Source organism: Pan paniscus, chromosome X, assembly GCF_029289425.2.
Source record: "Pan paniscus chromosome X, NHGRI_mPanPan1-v2.0_pri, whole genome shotgun sequence".
NCBI lineage: Eukaryota > Metazoa > Chordata > Mammalia > Primates > Hominidae > Pan > Pan paniscus.
In genome coordinates, this window is record NC_073272.2 from 159,258,161 (window position 1) to 159,276,263 (window position 18,103).

Sequence of the window (18,103 nt, forward strand, 5' to 3'; positions counted from 1 at the left end):
ATACGGATGGCGGTGTAGATATTTCCATGTTTATGCAGAGGTCGGTGTAGATATTTCCATGTTTATGCAGATGGCGGTGTAGATATTCCCAAGTTTACAGAGATGGCGGTGCAGATATTTACATGTTTATACAGATACCGGTGTAGGTACTTCCATGTTTATACAGATAACGGTGTTGATATTTCCATGTTTATCGGGATAGCGGTGTAATTATTTCCATGTTTATAGAGATAGCGGTGTAGATATTTCCATGTTTATACAGAAGGCTCTGTAAATATTTCCGTGTTTATACAGATGGTGGTGTAGATATTTCCATATTTATTCAGATGACTGTGTAGGTATTTCCATCTGTATACAGATGGCAGTGTAGATATTTCCATGTTTATAGAGATGGCGTTGTAGATATGTCCATGTTTATACAGATAGCAGTGTAGACATTTCCGTGTTTATAGAGATAGCAGTGCAGATATTTCCTTGTTTATACAGATAGCAGGTGTAGATATTTCGATGTTTACAGAGATATCGTTATAGTTATTTCAATGTTTATACAGATAACGGTGTAGGTATTTGCATGTTTACACAGATAGCGGTGTAGATATTTCCATGTGTATATAGATGGCGGTGTAGGTATTTCCTTGTTTATACAGATAGCGGTGTAGATATTTTTATGTTTATAGAGGTAGTGGTGTAGATATTCCCAGGTTCATACAGATAGCGGTGTAGGTATTTCCATGTTTATAGACATAGAGGTGTAGATATTACCATGTTTATACAGATAGCGGTGTAGATATTTCCATGTATATACAGGTAGCGGTGTAGATATTTCCACGTTTATACAGATAGTGGTGTAGATATTTCCACGTTTATAGAGATAGCGGTGTAGATGTTTCCACATCTATACACATAGCGGTGTAGATATTTCCACATTTATACACATAGTGGTGTAGAAATTTCCTCGGATATAGAGATAGCGGTGTAGATATTTCAACGTTTGTTGACATAGCGGTGTAGATATTTCCACGTTTATACAGATAGCGGTTTAGATATTTCCATGTTTATAGAGACCGCGGTGTAGATATTTCCACGTTTATAGAGATAGCCGTGTAGATATTTCCATGTTTATGGAGGTAGCGTTGTAGATATTCCTATGTTCATACAAATAGCAGCGTATATGTATCCATGTTTATAGAGATAGCAGTGTAGATATTTCCATGTTTATAGAGACAGCGTTGTAGATATTTCCACGTTTATAGAGATAGTGGTTTAGGTATTTCCACATTTATACAGAAAGTGGTGTAGATATTTCCACGTTTACAGAGATAGCGGTGTAGGTATTTCCACGTTTATACAGATAGCGGTGCAGATACTTCCACGTTTTTACAGATACCGGTGTAGATATTTCCACCTTTATAGAGATAGCAGTGTAGATATGTCCATGTTTATAGAGACAGCATTGTAGATATTTCCACATTTATACTGAAAGTGGTGTAGATATTTCCACGTTTATACAGACATCTGTGTAGATATTTCCACGTTCATAGAGATAGCGGTGTAGTTATTTCCATGTTTATAGAGACAGTGGTGTAGATATTTCCACGTTTACAGAGATAGCGGTGTAGATATTTCCATGTTTATAGAGACAGCGATGTAGTTATTTCCATGTTTATGCAGATTGCTTTGAAGATATTACCATGTTTATAGAAGCAGCGGTGTAGATATTTCCATGTTTATACGGATAGCGGTGTAGATATTTCAATGTTTATATAGATAGCGGTGTAGATATTTCCATGTTTATATAGGTCGCGGTGTAGTTATTTCCATGTTTATAGAGATGACTGTGTATATATTTCCAAGTTTACACAGATTACGGTGGAGATATTTCCATGTTTATACAGATGGCGGTGTAGATATTACCATGTTTATACAGATAGCGGTTTAGATTTTTCCAAGTTTTTACAGAGAGTGGTGTAGATGTTTCCATATTGATACAGATAGCGGTGTAGGTATTTCCATATTTATATAGATACCGGTGTAGACCTTTCCATGTTTATACAGTTAGCGGTGTAGATATTTCCATGTTTATAGAGATAGCATTGTAGTTATTTCCATATTTATACATACAGCGGTGTAGGTATTTCCATGTTTATGCAGATAGCGGTGTAGATATTTCTATGTTTATACAGACAGTGGTGTAGGTATTTCCATGTTTACAGAGATAGCGGTGTAGATATTTCCATGTTTACAAAGATAGCGGTGTAGATATTTTCATGTGTATACAGTTGGCAGTGAAGATATTTCCATGTTTATACAGATGGAGGTGTAGATATTTCCATGTTTATACAGATGGAGGTGTAGTTATTTCCATGTTTATACAGATGACTGTGTAGGTATTTGCATGTTTTTACAGCTGGCGGTGTAGATCCTTCCATATTTATACATATAGAGGTGTAGATATTTCCATGTTTATACAGATAGCGGTGTAGATATTTCTATCTTTATACAGATAGTGGTGTAGGTATTTCCATATTTTAGAGATAGCGGTATAGATATTTCCATGTTTATACACATGGCTGTTTAAATATTTCCATGTGTATACGGATGGCAGTGAAGATATTTCCATGTTTATACAGATGGAGTTGTAGATATTTCCAAGTTTATACAGATGACTGTGTAGATATTTCCATGTTTATACAGATGGCGGTGTAGATATTTCCATGTTTATACAGATGGCGGTGTAGATATTTAAATGTTCATACAGATGGTGGTGTAGATATTTCAATGTTTATACGGATGGCGGTGTAGATATTTCCATGTTTATGCAGAGGTCGGTGTAGATATTTCCATGTTTATGCAGATGGCGGTGTAGATATTCCCAAGTTTACAGAGATGGCGGTGCAGATATTTACATGTTTATACAGATACCGGTGTAGGTACTTCCATGTTTATACAGATAACGGTGTTGATATTTCCATGTTTATCGGGATAGCGGTGTAATTATTTCCATGTTTATAGAGATAGCGGTGTAGATATTTCCATGTTTATACAGAAGGCTCTGTAAATATTTCCGTGTTTATACAGATGGTGGTGTAGATATTTCCATATTTATTCAGATGACTGTGTAGGTATTTCCATCTGTATACAGATGGCAGTGTAGATATTTCCATGTTTATAGAGATGGCGTTGTAGATATGTCCATGTTTATACAGATAGCAGTGTAGACATTTCCGTGTTTATAGAGATAGCAGTGCAGATATTTCCTTGTTTATACAGATAGCAGGTGTAGATATTTCGATGTTTACAGAGATATCGTTATAGTTATTTCAATGTTTATACAGATAACGGTGTAGGTATTTGCATGTTTACACAGATAGCGGTGTAGATATTTCCATGTGTATATAGATGGCGGTGTAGGTATTTCCTTGTTTATACAGATAGCGGTGTAGATATTTTTATGTTTATAGAGGTAGCGGTGTAGATATTCCCAGGTTCATACAGATAGCGGTGTAGGTATTTCCATGTTTATAGACATAGAGGTGTAGATATTACCATGTTTATACAGATAGCGGTGTAGATATTTCCATGTATATACAGGTAGCGGTGTAGATATTTCCACGTTTATACAGATAGTGGTGTAGATATTTCCACGTTTATAGAGATAGCGGTGTAGATGTTTCCACATCTATACACATAGCGGTGTAGATATTTCCACATTTATACACATAGTGGTGTAGAAATTTCCTCGGATATAGAGATAGCGGTGTAGATATTTCAACGTTTGTTGACATAGCGGTGTAGATATTTCCACGTTTATACAGATAGCGGTTTAGATATTTCCATGTTTATAGAGACCGCGGTGTAGATATTTCCACGTTTATAGAGATAGCCGTGTAGATATTTCCATGTTTATGGAGGTAGCGTTGTAGATATTCCTATGTTCATACAAATAGCAGCGTATATGTATCCATGTTTATAGAGATAGCAGTGTAGATATTTCCATGTTTATAGAGACAGCGTTGTAGATATTTCCACGTTTATACAGATAGTGGTTTAGGTATTTCCACATTTATACAGAAAGTGGTGTAGATATTTCCACGTTTACAGAGATAGCGGTGTAGGTATTTCCACGTTTATACAGATAGCGGTGCAGATACTTCCACGTTTTTACAGATACCGGTGTAGATATTTCCACCTTTATAGAGATAGCAGTGTAGATATGTCCATGTTTATAGAGACAGCATTGTAGATATTTCCACATTTATACTGAAAGTGGTGTAGATATTTCCACGTTTATACAGACATCTGTGTAGATATTTCCACGTTCATAGAGATAGCGGTGTAGTTATTTCCATGTTTATAGAGACAGTGGTGTAGATATTTCCACGTTTACAGAGATAGCGGTGTAGATATTTCCATGTTTATAGAGACAGCGATGTAGTTATTTCCATGTTTATGCAGATTGCTTTGAAGATATTACCATGTTTATAGAAGCAGCGGTGTAGATATTTCCATGTTTATACGGATAGCGGTGTAGATATTTCAATGTTTATATAGATAGCGGTGTAGATATCTCCATGTTTATATAGGTCGCGGTGTAGTTATTTCCATGTTTATAGAGATGACTGTGTATATATTTCCAAGTTTACACAGATTACGGTGGAGATATTTCCATGTTTATACAGATGGCGGTGTAGATATTACCATGTTTATACAGATAGCGGTTTAGATTTTTCCAAGTTTTTACAGAGAGTGGTGTAGATGTTTCCATATTGATACAGATAGCGGTGTAGGTATTTCCATATTTATATAGATACCGGTGTAGACCTTTCCATGTTTATACAGTTAGCGGTGTAGATATTTCCATGTTTATAGAGATAGCATTGTAGTTATTTCCATATTTATACATACAGCGGTGTAGATATTTCCATGTTTATACAGAGAGCGGTGTAGATATTTCTATGTTTATACAGACAGTGGTGTAGGTATTTCCATGTTTATAGAGATAGCGGTGTAGATATTTCCATGTTTACAAAGATAGCGGTGTAGCTATTTTCATGTGTATACAGTTGGCAGTGAAGATATTTCCATGTTTATACAGATGGAGGTGTAGATATTTCCATGTTTATACAGATGGAGGTGTAGTTATTTCCATGTTTATACAGATGACTGTGTAGGTATTTGCATGTTTTTACAGCTGGCGGTGTAGATCCTTCCATATTTATACATATAGAGGTGTAGATATTTCCATGTTTATACAGATAGCGGTGTAGATATTTCTATCTTTATACAGATAGTGGTGTAGGTATTTCCATATTTTAGAGATAGCGGTATAGATATTTCCATGTTTATACACATGGCTGTTTAAATATTTCCATGTGTATACGGATGGCAGTGAAGATATTTCCATGTTTATACAGATGGAGTTGTAGATATTTCCAAGTTTATACAGATGACTGTGTAGATATTTCCATGTTTATACAGATGGCGGTGTAGATATTTCCATGTTTATACAGATGGCGGTGTAGATATTTAAATGTTCATACAGATGGTGGTGTAGATATTTCAATGTTTATACGGATGGCGGTGTAGATATTTCCATGTTTATGCAGAGGTCGGTGTAGATATTTCCATGTTTATGCAGATGGCGGTGTAGATATTCCCAAGTTTACAGAGATGGCGGTGCAGATATTTACATGTTTATACAGATACCGGTGTAGGTACTTCCATGTTTATACAGATAACGGTGTTGATATTTCCATGTTTATCGGGATAGCGGTGTAATTATTTCCATGTTTATAGAGATAGCGGTGTAGATATTTCCATGTTTATACAGAAGGCTCTGTAAATATTTCCGTGTTTATACAGATGGTGGTGTAGATATTTCCATATTTATTCAGATGACTGTGTAGGTATTTCCATCTGTATACAGATGGCAGTGTAGATATTTCCATGTTTATAGAGATGGCGTTGTAGATATGTCCATGTTTATACAGATAGCAGTGTAGACATTTCCGTGTTTATAGAGATAGCAGTGCAGATATTTCCTTGTTTATACAGATAGCAGGTGTAGATATTTCGATGTTTACAGAGATATCGTTATAGTTATTTCAATGTTTATACAGATAACGGTGTAGGTATTTGCATGTTTACACAGATAGCGGTGTAGATATTTCCATGTGTATATAGATGGCGGTGTAGGTATTTCCTTGTTTATACAGATAGCGGTGTAGATATTTTTATGTTTATAGAGGTAGCGGTGTAGATATTCCCAGGTTCATACAGATAGCGGTGTAGGTATTTCCATGTTTATAGACATAGAGGTGTAGATATTACCATGTTTATACAGATAGCGGTGTAGATATTTCCATGTATATACAGGTAGCGGTGTAGATATTTCCACGTTTATACAGATAGTGGTGTAGATATTTCCACGTTTATAGAGATAGCGGTGTAGATGTTTCCACATCTATACACATAGCGGTGTAGATATTTCCACATTTATACACATAGTGGTGTAGAAATTTCCTCGGATATAGAGATAGCGGTGTAGATATTTCAACGTTTGTTGACATAGCGGTGTAGATATTTCCACGTTTATACAGATAGCGGTTTAGATATTTCCATGTTTATAGAGACCGCGGTGTAGATATTTCCACGTTTATAGAGATAGCCGTGTAGATATTTCCATGTTTATGGAGGTAGCGTTGTAGATATTCCTATGTTCATACAAATAGCAGCGTATATGTATCCATGTTTATAGAGATAGCAGTGTAGATATTTCCATGTTTATAGAGACAGCGTTGTAGATATTTCCACGTTTATAGAGATAGTGGTTTAGGTATTTCCACATTTATACAGAAAGTGGTGTAGATATTTCCACGTTTACAGAGATAGCGGTGTAGGTATTTCCACGTTTATACAGATAGCGGTGCAGATACTTCCACGTTTTTACAGATACCGGTGTAGATATTTCCACCTTTATAGAGATAGCAGTGTAGATATGTCCATGTTTATAGAGACAGCATTGTAGATATTTCCACATTTATACTGAAAGTGGTGTAGATATTTCCACGTTTATACAGACATCTGTGTAGATATTTCCACGTTCATAGAGATAGCGGTGTAGTTATTTCCATGTTTATAGAGACAGTGGTGTAGATATTTCCACGTTTACAGAGATAGCGGTGTAGATATTTCCATGTTTATAGAGACAGCGATGTAGTTATTTCCATGTTTATGCAGATTGCTTTGAAGATATTACCATGTTTATAGAAGCAGCGGTGTAGATATTTCCATGTTTATACGGATAGCGGTGTAGATATTTCAATGTTTATATAGATAGCGGTGTAGATATCTCCATGTTTATATAGGTCGCGGTGTAGTTATTTCCATGTTTATAGAGATGACTGTGTATATATTTCCAAGTTTACACAGATTACGGTGGAGATATTTCCATGTTTATACAGATGGCGGTGTAGATATTACCATGTTTATACAGATAGCGGTTTAGATTTTTCCAAGTTTTTACAGAGAGTGGTGTAGATGTTTCCATATTGATACAGATAGCGGTGTAGGTATTTCCATATTTATATAGATACCGGTGTAGACCTTTCCATGTTTATACAGTTAGCGGTGTAGATATTTCCATGTTTATAGAGATAGCATTGTAGTTATTTCCATATTTATACATACAGCGGTGTAGATATTTCCATGTTTATACAGAGAGCGGTGTAGATATTTCTATGTTTATACAGACAGTGGTGTAGGTATTTCCATGTTTATAGAGATAGCGGTGTAGATATTTCCATGTTTACAAAGATAGCGGTGTAGCTATTTTCATGTGTATACAGTTGGCAGTGAAGATATTTCCATGTTTATACAGATGGAGGTGTAGATATTTCCATGTTTATACAGATGGAGGTGTAGTTATTTCCATGTTTATACAGATGACTGTGTAGGTATTTGCATGTTTTTACAGCTGGCGGTGTAGATCCTTCCATATTTATACATATAGAGGTGTAGATATTTCCATGTTTATACAGATAGCGGTGTAGATATTTCTATCTTTATACAGATAGTGGTGTAGGTATTTCCATATTTTAGAGATAGCGGTATAGATATTTCCATGTTTATACACATGGCTGTTTAAATATTTCCATGTGTATACGGATGGCAGTGAAGATATTTCCATGTTTATACAGATGGAGTTGTAGATATTTCCAAGTTTATACAGATGACTGTGTAGATATTTCCATGTTTATACAGATGGCGGTGTAGATATTTCCATGTTTATACAGATGGCGGTGTAGATATTTAAATGTTCATACAGATGGTGGTGTAGATATTTCAATGTTTATACGGATGGCGGTGTAGATATTTCCATGTTTATGCAGAGGTCGGTGTAGATATTTCCATGTTTATGCAGATGGCGGTGTAGATATTCCCAAGTTTACAGAGATGGCGGTGCAGATATTTACATGTTTATACAGATACCGGTGTAGGTACTTCCATGTTTATACAGATAACGGTGTTGATATTTCCATGTTTATCGGGATAGCGGTGTAATTATTTCCATGTTTATAGAGATAGCGGTGTAGATATTTCCATGTTTATACAGAAGGCTCTGTAAATATTTCCGTGTTTATACAGATGGTGGTGTAGATATTTCCATATTTATTCAGATGACTGTGTAGGTATTTCCATCTGTATACAGATGGCAGTGTAGATATTTCCATGTTTATAGAGATGGCGTTGTAGATATGTCCATGTTTATACAGATAGCAGTGTAGACATTTCCGTGTTTATAGAGATAGCAGTGCAGATATTTCCTTGTTTATACAGATAGCAGGTGTAGATATTTCGATGTTTACAGAGATATCGTTATAGTTATTTCAATGTTTATACAGATAACGGTGTAGGTATTTGCATGTTTACACAGATAGCGGTGTAGATATTTCCATGTGTATATAGATGGCGGTGTAGGTATTTCCTTGTTTATACAGATAGCGGTGTAGATATTTTTATGTTTATAGAGGTAGCGGTGTAGATATTCCCAGGTTCATACAGATAGCGGTGTAGGTATTTCCATGTTTATAGACATAGAGGTGTAGATATTACCATGTTTATACAGATAGCGGTGTAGATATTTCCATGTATATACAGGTAGCGGTGTAGATATTTCCACGTTTATACAGATAGTGGTGTAGATATTTCCACGTTTATAGAGATAGCGGTGTAGATGTTTCCACATCTATACACATAGCGGTGTAGGTATTTCCACATTTATACACATAGTGGTGTAGAAATTTCCTCGGATATAGAGATAGCGGTGTAGATATTTCAACGTTTGTTGACATAGCGGTGTAGATATTTCCACGTTTATACAGATAGCGGTTTAGATATTTCCATGTTTATAGAGACCGCGGTGTAGATATTTCCACGTTTATAGAGATAGCCGTGTAGATATTTCCATGTTTATGGAGGTAGCGTTGTAGATATTCCTATGTTCATACAAATAGCAGCGTATATGTATCCATGTTTATAGAGATAGCAGTGTAGATATTTCCATGTTTATAGAGACAGCGTTGTAGATATTTCCACGTTTATAGAGATAGTGGTTTAGGTATTTCCACATTTATACAGAAAGTGGTGTAGATATTTCCACGTTTACAGAGATAGCGGTGTAGGTATTTCCACGTTTATACAGATAGCGGTGCAGATACTTCCACGTTTTTACAGATACCGGTGTAGATATTTCCACCTTTATAGAGATAGCAGTGTAGATATGTCCATGTTTATAGAGACAGCATTGTAGATATTTCCACATTTATACTGAAAGTGGTGTAGATATTTCCACGTTTATACAGACATCTGTGTAGATATTTCCACGTTCATAGAGATAGCGGTGTAGTTATTTCCATGTTTATAGAGACAGTGGTGTAGATATTTCCACGTTTACAGAGATAGCGGTGTAGATATTTCCATGTTTATAGAGACAGCGATGTAGTTATTTCCATGTTTATGCAGATTGCTTTGAAGATATTACCATGTTTATAGAAGCAGCGGTGTAGATATTTCCATGTTTATACGGATAGCGGTGTAGATATTTCAATGTTTATATAGATAGCGGTGTAGATATCTCCATGTTTATATAGGTCGCGGTGTAGTTATTTCCATGTTTATAGAGATGACTGTGTATATATTTCCAAGTTTACACAGATTACGGTGGAGATATTTCCATGTTTATACAGATGGCGGTGTAGATATTACCATGTTTATACAGATAGCGGTTTAGATTTTTCCAAGTTTTTACAGAGAGTGGTGTAGATGTTTCCATATTGATACAGATAGCGGTGTAGGTATTTCCATATTTATATAGATACCGGTGTAGACCTTTCCATGTTTATACAGTTAGCGGTGTAGATATTTCCATGTTTATAGAGATAGCATTGTAGTTATTTCCATATTTATACATACAGCGGTGTAGATATTTCCATGTTTATACAGAGAGCGGTGTAGATATTTCTATGTTTATACAGACAGTGGTGTAGGTATTTCCATGTTTATAGAGATAGCGGTGTAGATATTTCCATGTTTACAAAGATAGCGGTGTAGCTATTTTCATGTGTATACAGTTGGCAGTGAAGATATTTCCATGTTTATACAGATGGAGGTGTAGATATTTCCATGTTTATACAGATGGAGGTGTAGTTATTTCCATGTTTATACAGATGACTGTGTAGGTATTTGCATGTTTTTACAGCTGGCGGTGTAGATCCTTCCATATTTATACATATAGAGGTGTAGATATTTCCATGTTTATACAGATAGCGGTGTAGATATTTCTATCTTTATACAGATAGTGGTGTAGGTATTTCCATATTTTAGAGATAGCGGTATAGATATTTCCATGTTTATACACATGGCTGTTTAAATATTTCCATGTGTATACGGATGGCAGTGAAGATATTTCCATGTTTATACAGATGGAGTTGTAGATATTTCCAAGTTTATACAGATGACTGTGTAGATATTTCCATGTTTATACAGATGGCGGTGTAGATATTTCCATGTTTATACAGATGGCGGTGTAGATATTTAAATGTTCATACAGATGGTGGTGTAGATATTTCAATGTTTATACGGATGGCGGTGTAGATATTTCCATGTTTATGCAGAGGTCGGTGTAGATATTTCCATGTTTATGCAGATGGCGGTGTAGATATTCCCAAGTTTACAGAGATGGCGGTGCAGATATTTACATGTTTATACAGATACCGGTGTAGGTACTTCCATGTTTATACAGATAACGGTGTTGATATTTCCATGTTTATCGGGATAGCGGTGTAATTATTTCCATGTTTATAGAGATAGCGGTGTAGATATTTCCATGTTTATACAGAAGGCTCTGTAAATATTTCCGTGTTTATACAGATGGTGGTGTAGATATTTCCATATTTATTCAGATGACTGTGTAGGTATTTCCATCTGTATACAGATGGCAGTGTAGATATTTCCATGTTTATAGAGATGGCGTTGTAGATATGTCCATGTTTATACAGATAGCAGTGTAGACATTTCCGTGTTTATAGAGATAGCAGTGCAGATATTTCCTTGTTTATACAGATAGCAGGTGTAGATATTTCGATGTTTACAGAGATATCGTTATAGTTATTTCAATGTTTATACAGATAACGGTGTAGGTATTTGCATGTTTACACAGATAGCGGTGTAGATATTTCCATGTGTATATAGATGGCGGTGTAGGTATTTCCTTGTTTATACAGATAGCGGTGTAGATATTTTTATGTTTATAGAGGTAGCGGTGTAGATATTCCCAGGTTCATACAGATAGCGGTGTAGGTATTTCCATGTTTATAGACATAGAGGTGTAGATATTACCATGTTTATACAGATAGCGGTGTAGATATTTCCATGTATATACAGGTAGTGGTGTAGATATTTCCACGTTTATACAGATAGTGGTGTAGATATTTCCACGTTTATAGAGATAGCGGTGTAGATGTTTCCACATCTATACACATAGCGGTGTAGATATTTCCACATTTATACACATAGTGGTGTAGAAATTTCCTCGGATATAGAGATAGCGGTGTAGATATTTCAACGTTTGTTGACATAGCGGTGTAGATATTTCCACGTTTATACAGATAGCGGTTTAGATATTTCCATGTTTATAGAGACCGCGGTGTAGATATTTCCACGTTTATAGAGATAGCCGTGTAGATATTTCCATGTTTATGGAGGTAGCGTTGTAGATATTCCTATGTTCATACAAATAGCAGCGTATATGTATCCATGTTTATAGAGATAGCAGTGTAGATATTTCCATGTTTATAGAGACAGCGTTGTAGATATTTCCACGTTTATAGAGATAGTGGTTTAGGTATTTCCACATTTATACAGAAAGTGGTGTAGATATTTCCACGTTTACAGAGATAGCGGTGTAGGTATTTCCACGTTTATACAGATAGCGGTGCAGATACTTCCACGTTTTTACAGATACCGGTGTAGATATTTCCACCTTTATAGAGATAGCAGTGTAGATATGTCCATGTTTATAGAGACAGCATTGTAGATATTTCCACATTTATACTGAAAGTGGTGTAGATATTTCCACGTTTATACAGACATCTGTGTAGATATTTCCACGTTCATAGAGATAGCGGTGTAGTTATTTCCATGTTTATAGAGACAGTGGTGTAGATATTTCCACGTTTACAGAGATAGCGGTGTAGATATTTCCATGTTTATAGAGACAGCGATGTAGTTATTTCCATGTTTATGCAGATTGCTTTGAAGATATTACCATGTTTATAGAAGCAGCGGTGTAGATATTTCCATGTTTATACGGATAGCGGTGTAGATATTTCAATGTTTATATAGATAGCGGTGTAGATATCTCCATGTTTATATAGGTCGCGGTGTAGTTATTTCCATGTTTATAGAGATGACTGTGTATATATTTCCAAGTTTACACAGATTACGGTGGAGATATTTCCATGTTTATACAGATGGCGGTGTAGATATTACCATGTTTATACAGATAGCGGTTTAGATTTTTCCAAGTTTTTACAGAGAGTGGTGTAGATGTTTCCATATTGATACAGATAGCGGTGTAGGTATTTCCATATTTATATAGATACCGGTGTAGACCTTTCCATGTTTATACAGTTAGCGGTGTAGATATTTCCATGTTTATAGAGATAGCATTGTAGTTATTTCCATATTTATACATACAGCGGTGTAGATATTTCCATGTTTATACAGATAGCGGTGTAGATATTTCTATGTTTATACAGACAGTGGTGTAGGTATTTCCATGTTTATAGAGATAGCGGTGTAGATATTTCCATGTTTACAAAGATAGCGGTGTAGCTATTTTCATGTGTATACAGTTGGCAGTGAAGATATTTCCATGTTTATACAGATGGAGGTGTAGATATTTCCATGTTTATACAGATGGAGGTGTAGTTATTTCCATGTTTATACAGATGACTGTGTAGGTATTTGCATGTTTTTACAGCTGGCGGTGTAGATCCTTCCATATTTATACATATAGAGGTGTAGATATTTCCATGTTTATACAGATAGCGGTGTAGATATTTCTATCTTTATACAGATAGTGGTGTAGGTATTTCCATATTTTAGAGATAGCGGTATAGATATTTCCATGTTTATACACATGGCTGTTTAAATATTTCCATGTGTATACGGATGGCAGTGAAGATATTTCCATGTTTATACAGATGGAGTTGTAGATATTTCCAAGTTTATACAGATGACTGTGTAGATATTTCCATGTTTATACAGATGGCGGTGTAGATATTTCCATGTTTATACAGATGGCGGTGTAGATATTTAAATGTTCATACAGATGGTGGTGTAGATATTTCAATGTTTATACGGATGGCGGTGTAGATATTTCCATGTTTATGCAGAGGTCGGTGTAGATATTTCCATGTTTATGCAGATGGCGGTGTAGATATTCCCAAGTTTACAGAGATGGCGGTGCAGATATTTACATGTTTATACAGATACCGGTGTAGGTACTTCCATGTTTATACAGATAACGGTGTTGATATTTCCATGTTTATCGGGATAGCGGTGTAATTATTTCCATGTTTACAGAGATAGCGGTGTAGATATTTCCATGTTTATACAGAAGGCTCTGTAAATATTTCCGTGTTTATACAGATGGTGGTGTAGATATTTCCATATTTATTCAGATGACTGTGTAGGTATTTCCATCTGTATACAGATGGCAGTGTAGATATTTCCATGTTTATAGAGATGGCGTTGTAGATATGTCCATGTTTATACAGATAGCAGTGTAGACATTTCCGTGTTTATAGAGATAGCAGTGCAGATATTTCCTTGTTTATACAGATAGCAGGTGTAGATATTTCGATGTTTACAGAGATATCGTTATAGTTATTTCAATGTTTATACAGATAACGGTGTAGGTATTTGCATGTTTACACAGATAGCGGTGTAGGTATTTCCATGTGTATATAGATGGCGGTGTAGGTATTTCCTTGTTTATACAGATAGCGGTGTAGATATTTTTATGTTTATAGAGGTAGCGGTGTAGATATTCCCAGGTTCATACAGATAGCGGTGTAGGTATTTCCATGTTTATAGACATAGAGGTGTAGATATTACCATGTTTATACAGATAGCGGTGTAGATATTTCCATGTATATACAGGTAGCGGTGTAGATATTTCCACGTTTATACAGATAGTGGTGTAGATATTTCCACGTTTATAGAGATAGCGGTGTAGATGTTTCCACATCTATACACATAGCGGTGTAGATATTTCCACATTTATACACATAGTGGTGTAGAAATTTCCTCGGATATAGAGATAGCGGTGTAGATATTTCAACGTTTGTTGACATAGCGGTGTAGATATTTCCACGTTTATACAGATAGCGGTTTAGATATTTCCATGTTTATAGAGACCGCGGTGTAGATATTTCCACGTTTATAGAGATAGCCGTGTAGATATTTCCATGTTTATGGAGGTAGCGTTGTAGATATTCCTATGTTCATACAAATAGCAGCGTATATGTATCCATGTTTATAGAGATAGCAGTGTAGATATTTCCATGTTTATAGAGACAGCGTTGTAGATATTTCCACGTTTATACAGATAGTGGTTTAGGTATTTCCACATTTATACAGAAAGTGGTGTAGATATTTCCACGTTTACAGAGATAGCGGTGTAGGTATTTCCACGTTTATACAGATAGCGGTGCAGATACTTCCACGTTTTTACAGATACCGGTGTAGATATTTCCACCTTTATAGAGATAGCAGTGTAGATATGTCCATGTTTATAGAGACAGCATTGTAGATATTTCCACATTTATACTGAAAGTGGTGTAGATATTTCCACGTTTATACAGACATCTGTGTAGATATTTCCACGTTCATAGAGATAGCGGTGTAGTTATTTCCATGTTTATAGAGACAGTGGTGTAGATATTTCCACGTTTACAGAGATAGCGGTGTAGATATTTCCATGTTTATAGAGACAGCGATGTAGTTATTTCCATGTTTATGCAGATTGCTTTGAAGATATTACCATGTTTATAGAAGCAGCGGTGTAGATATTTCCATGTTTATACGGATAGCGGTGTAGATATTTCAATGTTTATATAGATAGCGGTGTAGATATCTCCATGTTTACATAGGTCGCGGTGTAGTTATTTCCATGTTTATAGAGATGACTGTGTATATATTTCCAAGTTTACACAGATTACGGTGGAGATATTTCCATGTTTATACAGATGGCGGTGTAGATATTACCATGTTTATACAGATAGCGGTTTAGATTTTTCCAAGTTTTTACAGAGAGTGGTGTAGATGTTTCCATATTGATACAGATAGCGGTGTAGGTATTTCCATATTTATATAGATACCGGTGTAGACCTTTCCATGTTTATACAGTTAGCGGTGTAGATATTTCCATGTTTATAGAGATAGCATTGTAGTTATTTCCATATTTATACATACAGCGGTGTAGATATTTCCATGTTTATACAGAGAGCGATGTAGATATTTCTATGTTTATACAGACAGTGGTGTAGGTATTTCCATGTTTATAGAGATAGCGGTGTAGATATTTCCATGTTTACAAAGATAGCGGTGTAGCTATTTTCATGTGTATACAGTTGGCAGTGAAGATATTTCCATGTTTATACAGATGGAGGTGTAGATATTTCCATGTTTATACAGATGGAGGTGTAGTTATTTCCATGTTTATACAGATGACTGTGTAGGTATTTGCATGTTTTTACAGCTTGCGGTGTAGATCCTTCCATATTTATACATATAGAGGTGTAGATATTTCCATGTTTATACAGATAGCGGTGTAGCTATTTCTATCTTTATACAGATAGTGGTGTAGGTATTTCCATATTTTAGAGATAGCGGTATAGATATTTCCATGTTTATACACATGGCTGTTTAAATATTTCCATGTGTATACGGATGGCAGTGAAGATATTTCCATGTTTATACAGATGGAGTTGTAGATATTTCCAAGTTTATACAGATGACTGTGTAGATATTTCCATGTTTATACAGATGGCGGTGTAGATATTTCCATGTTTATACAGATGGCGGTGTAGATATTTAAATGTTCATACAGATGGTGGTGTAGATATTTCAATGTTTATACGGATGGCGGTGTAGATATTTCCATGTTTATGCAGAGGTCGGTGTAGATATTTCCATGTTTATGCAGATGGCGGTGTAGATATTCCCAAGTTTACAGAGATGGCGGTGCAGATATTTACATGTTTATACAGATACCGGTGTAGGTACTTCCATGTTTATACAGATAACGGTGTTGATATTTCCATGTTTATCGGGATAGCGGTGTAATTATTTCCATGTTTATAGAGATAGCGGTGTAGATATTTCCATGTTTATACAGAAGGCTCTGTAAATATTTCCGTGTTTATACAGATGGTGGTGTAGATATTTCCATATTTATTCAGATGACTGTGTAGGTATTTCCATCTGTATACAGATGGCAGTGTAGATATTTCCATGTTTATAGAGATGGCGTTGTAGATATGTCCATGTTTATACAGATAGCAGTGTAGACATTTCCGTGTTTATAGAGATAGCAGTGCAGATATTTCCTTGTTTATACAGATAGCAGGTGTAGATATTTCGATGTTTACAGAGATATCGTTATAGTTATTTCAATGTTTATACAGATAACGGTGTAGGTATTTGCATGTTTACACAGATAGCGGTGTAGATATTTCCATGTGTATATAGATGGCGGTGTAGGTATTTCCTTGTTTATACAGATAGCGGTGTAGATATTTTTATGTTTATAGAGGTAGCGGTGTAGATATTCCCAGGTTCATACAGATAGCGGTGTAGGTATTTCCATGTTTATAGACATAGAGGTGTAGATATTACCATGTTTATACAGATAGCGGTGTAGATATTTCCATGTATATACAGGTAGCGGTGTAGATATTTCCACGTTTATACAGATAGTGGTGTAGATATTTCCACGTTTATAGAGATAGCGGTGTAGATGTTTCCACATCTATACACATAGCGGTGTAGATATTTCCACATTTATACACATAGTGGTGTAGAAATTTCCTCGGATATAGAGATAGCGGTGTAGATATTTCAACGTTTGTTGACATAGCGGTGTAGATATTTCCACGTTTATACAGATAGCGGTTTAGATATTTCCATGTTTATAGAGACCGCGGTGTAGATATTTCCACGTTTATAGAGATAGCCGTGTAGATATTTCCATGTTTATGGAGGTAGCGTTGTAGATATTCCTATGTTCATACAAATAGCAGCGTATATGTATCCATGTTTATAGAGATAGCAGTGTAGATATTTCCATGTTTATAGAGACAGCGTTGTAGATATTTCCACGTTTATAGAGATAGTGGTTTAGGTATTTCCACATTTATACAGAAAGTGGTGTAGATATTTCCACGTTTACAGAGATAGCGGTGTAGGTATTTCCACGTTTATACAGATAGCGGTGCAGATACTTCCACGTTTTTACAGATACCGGTGTAGATAT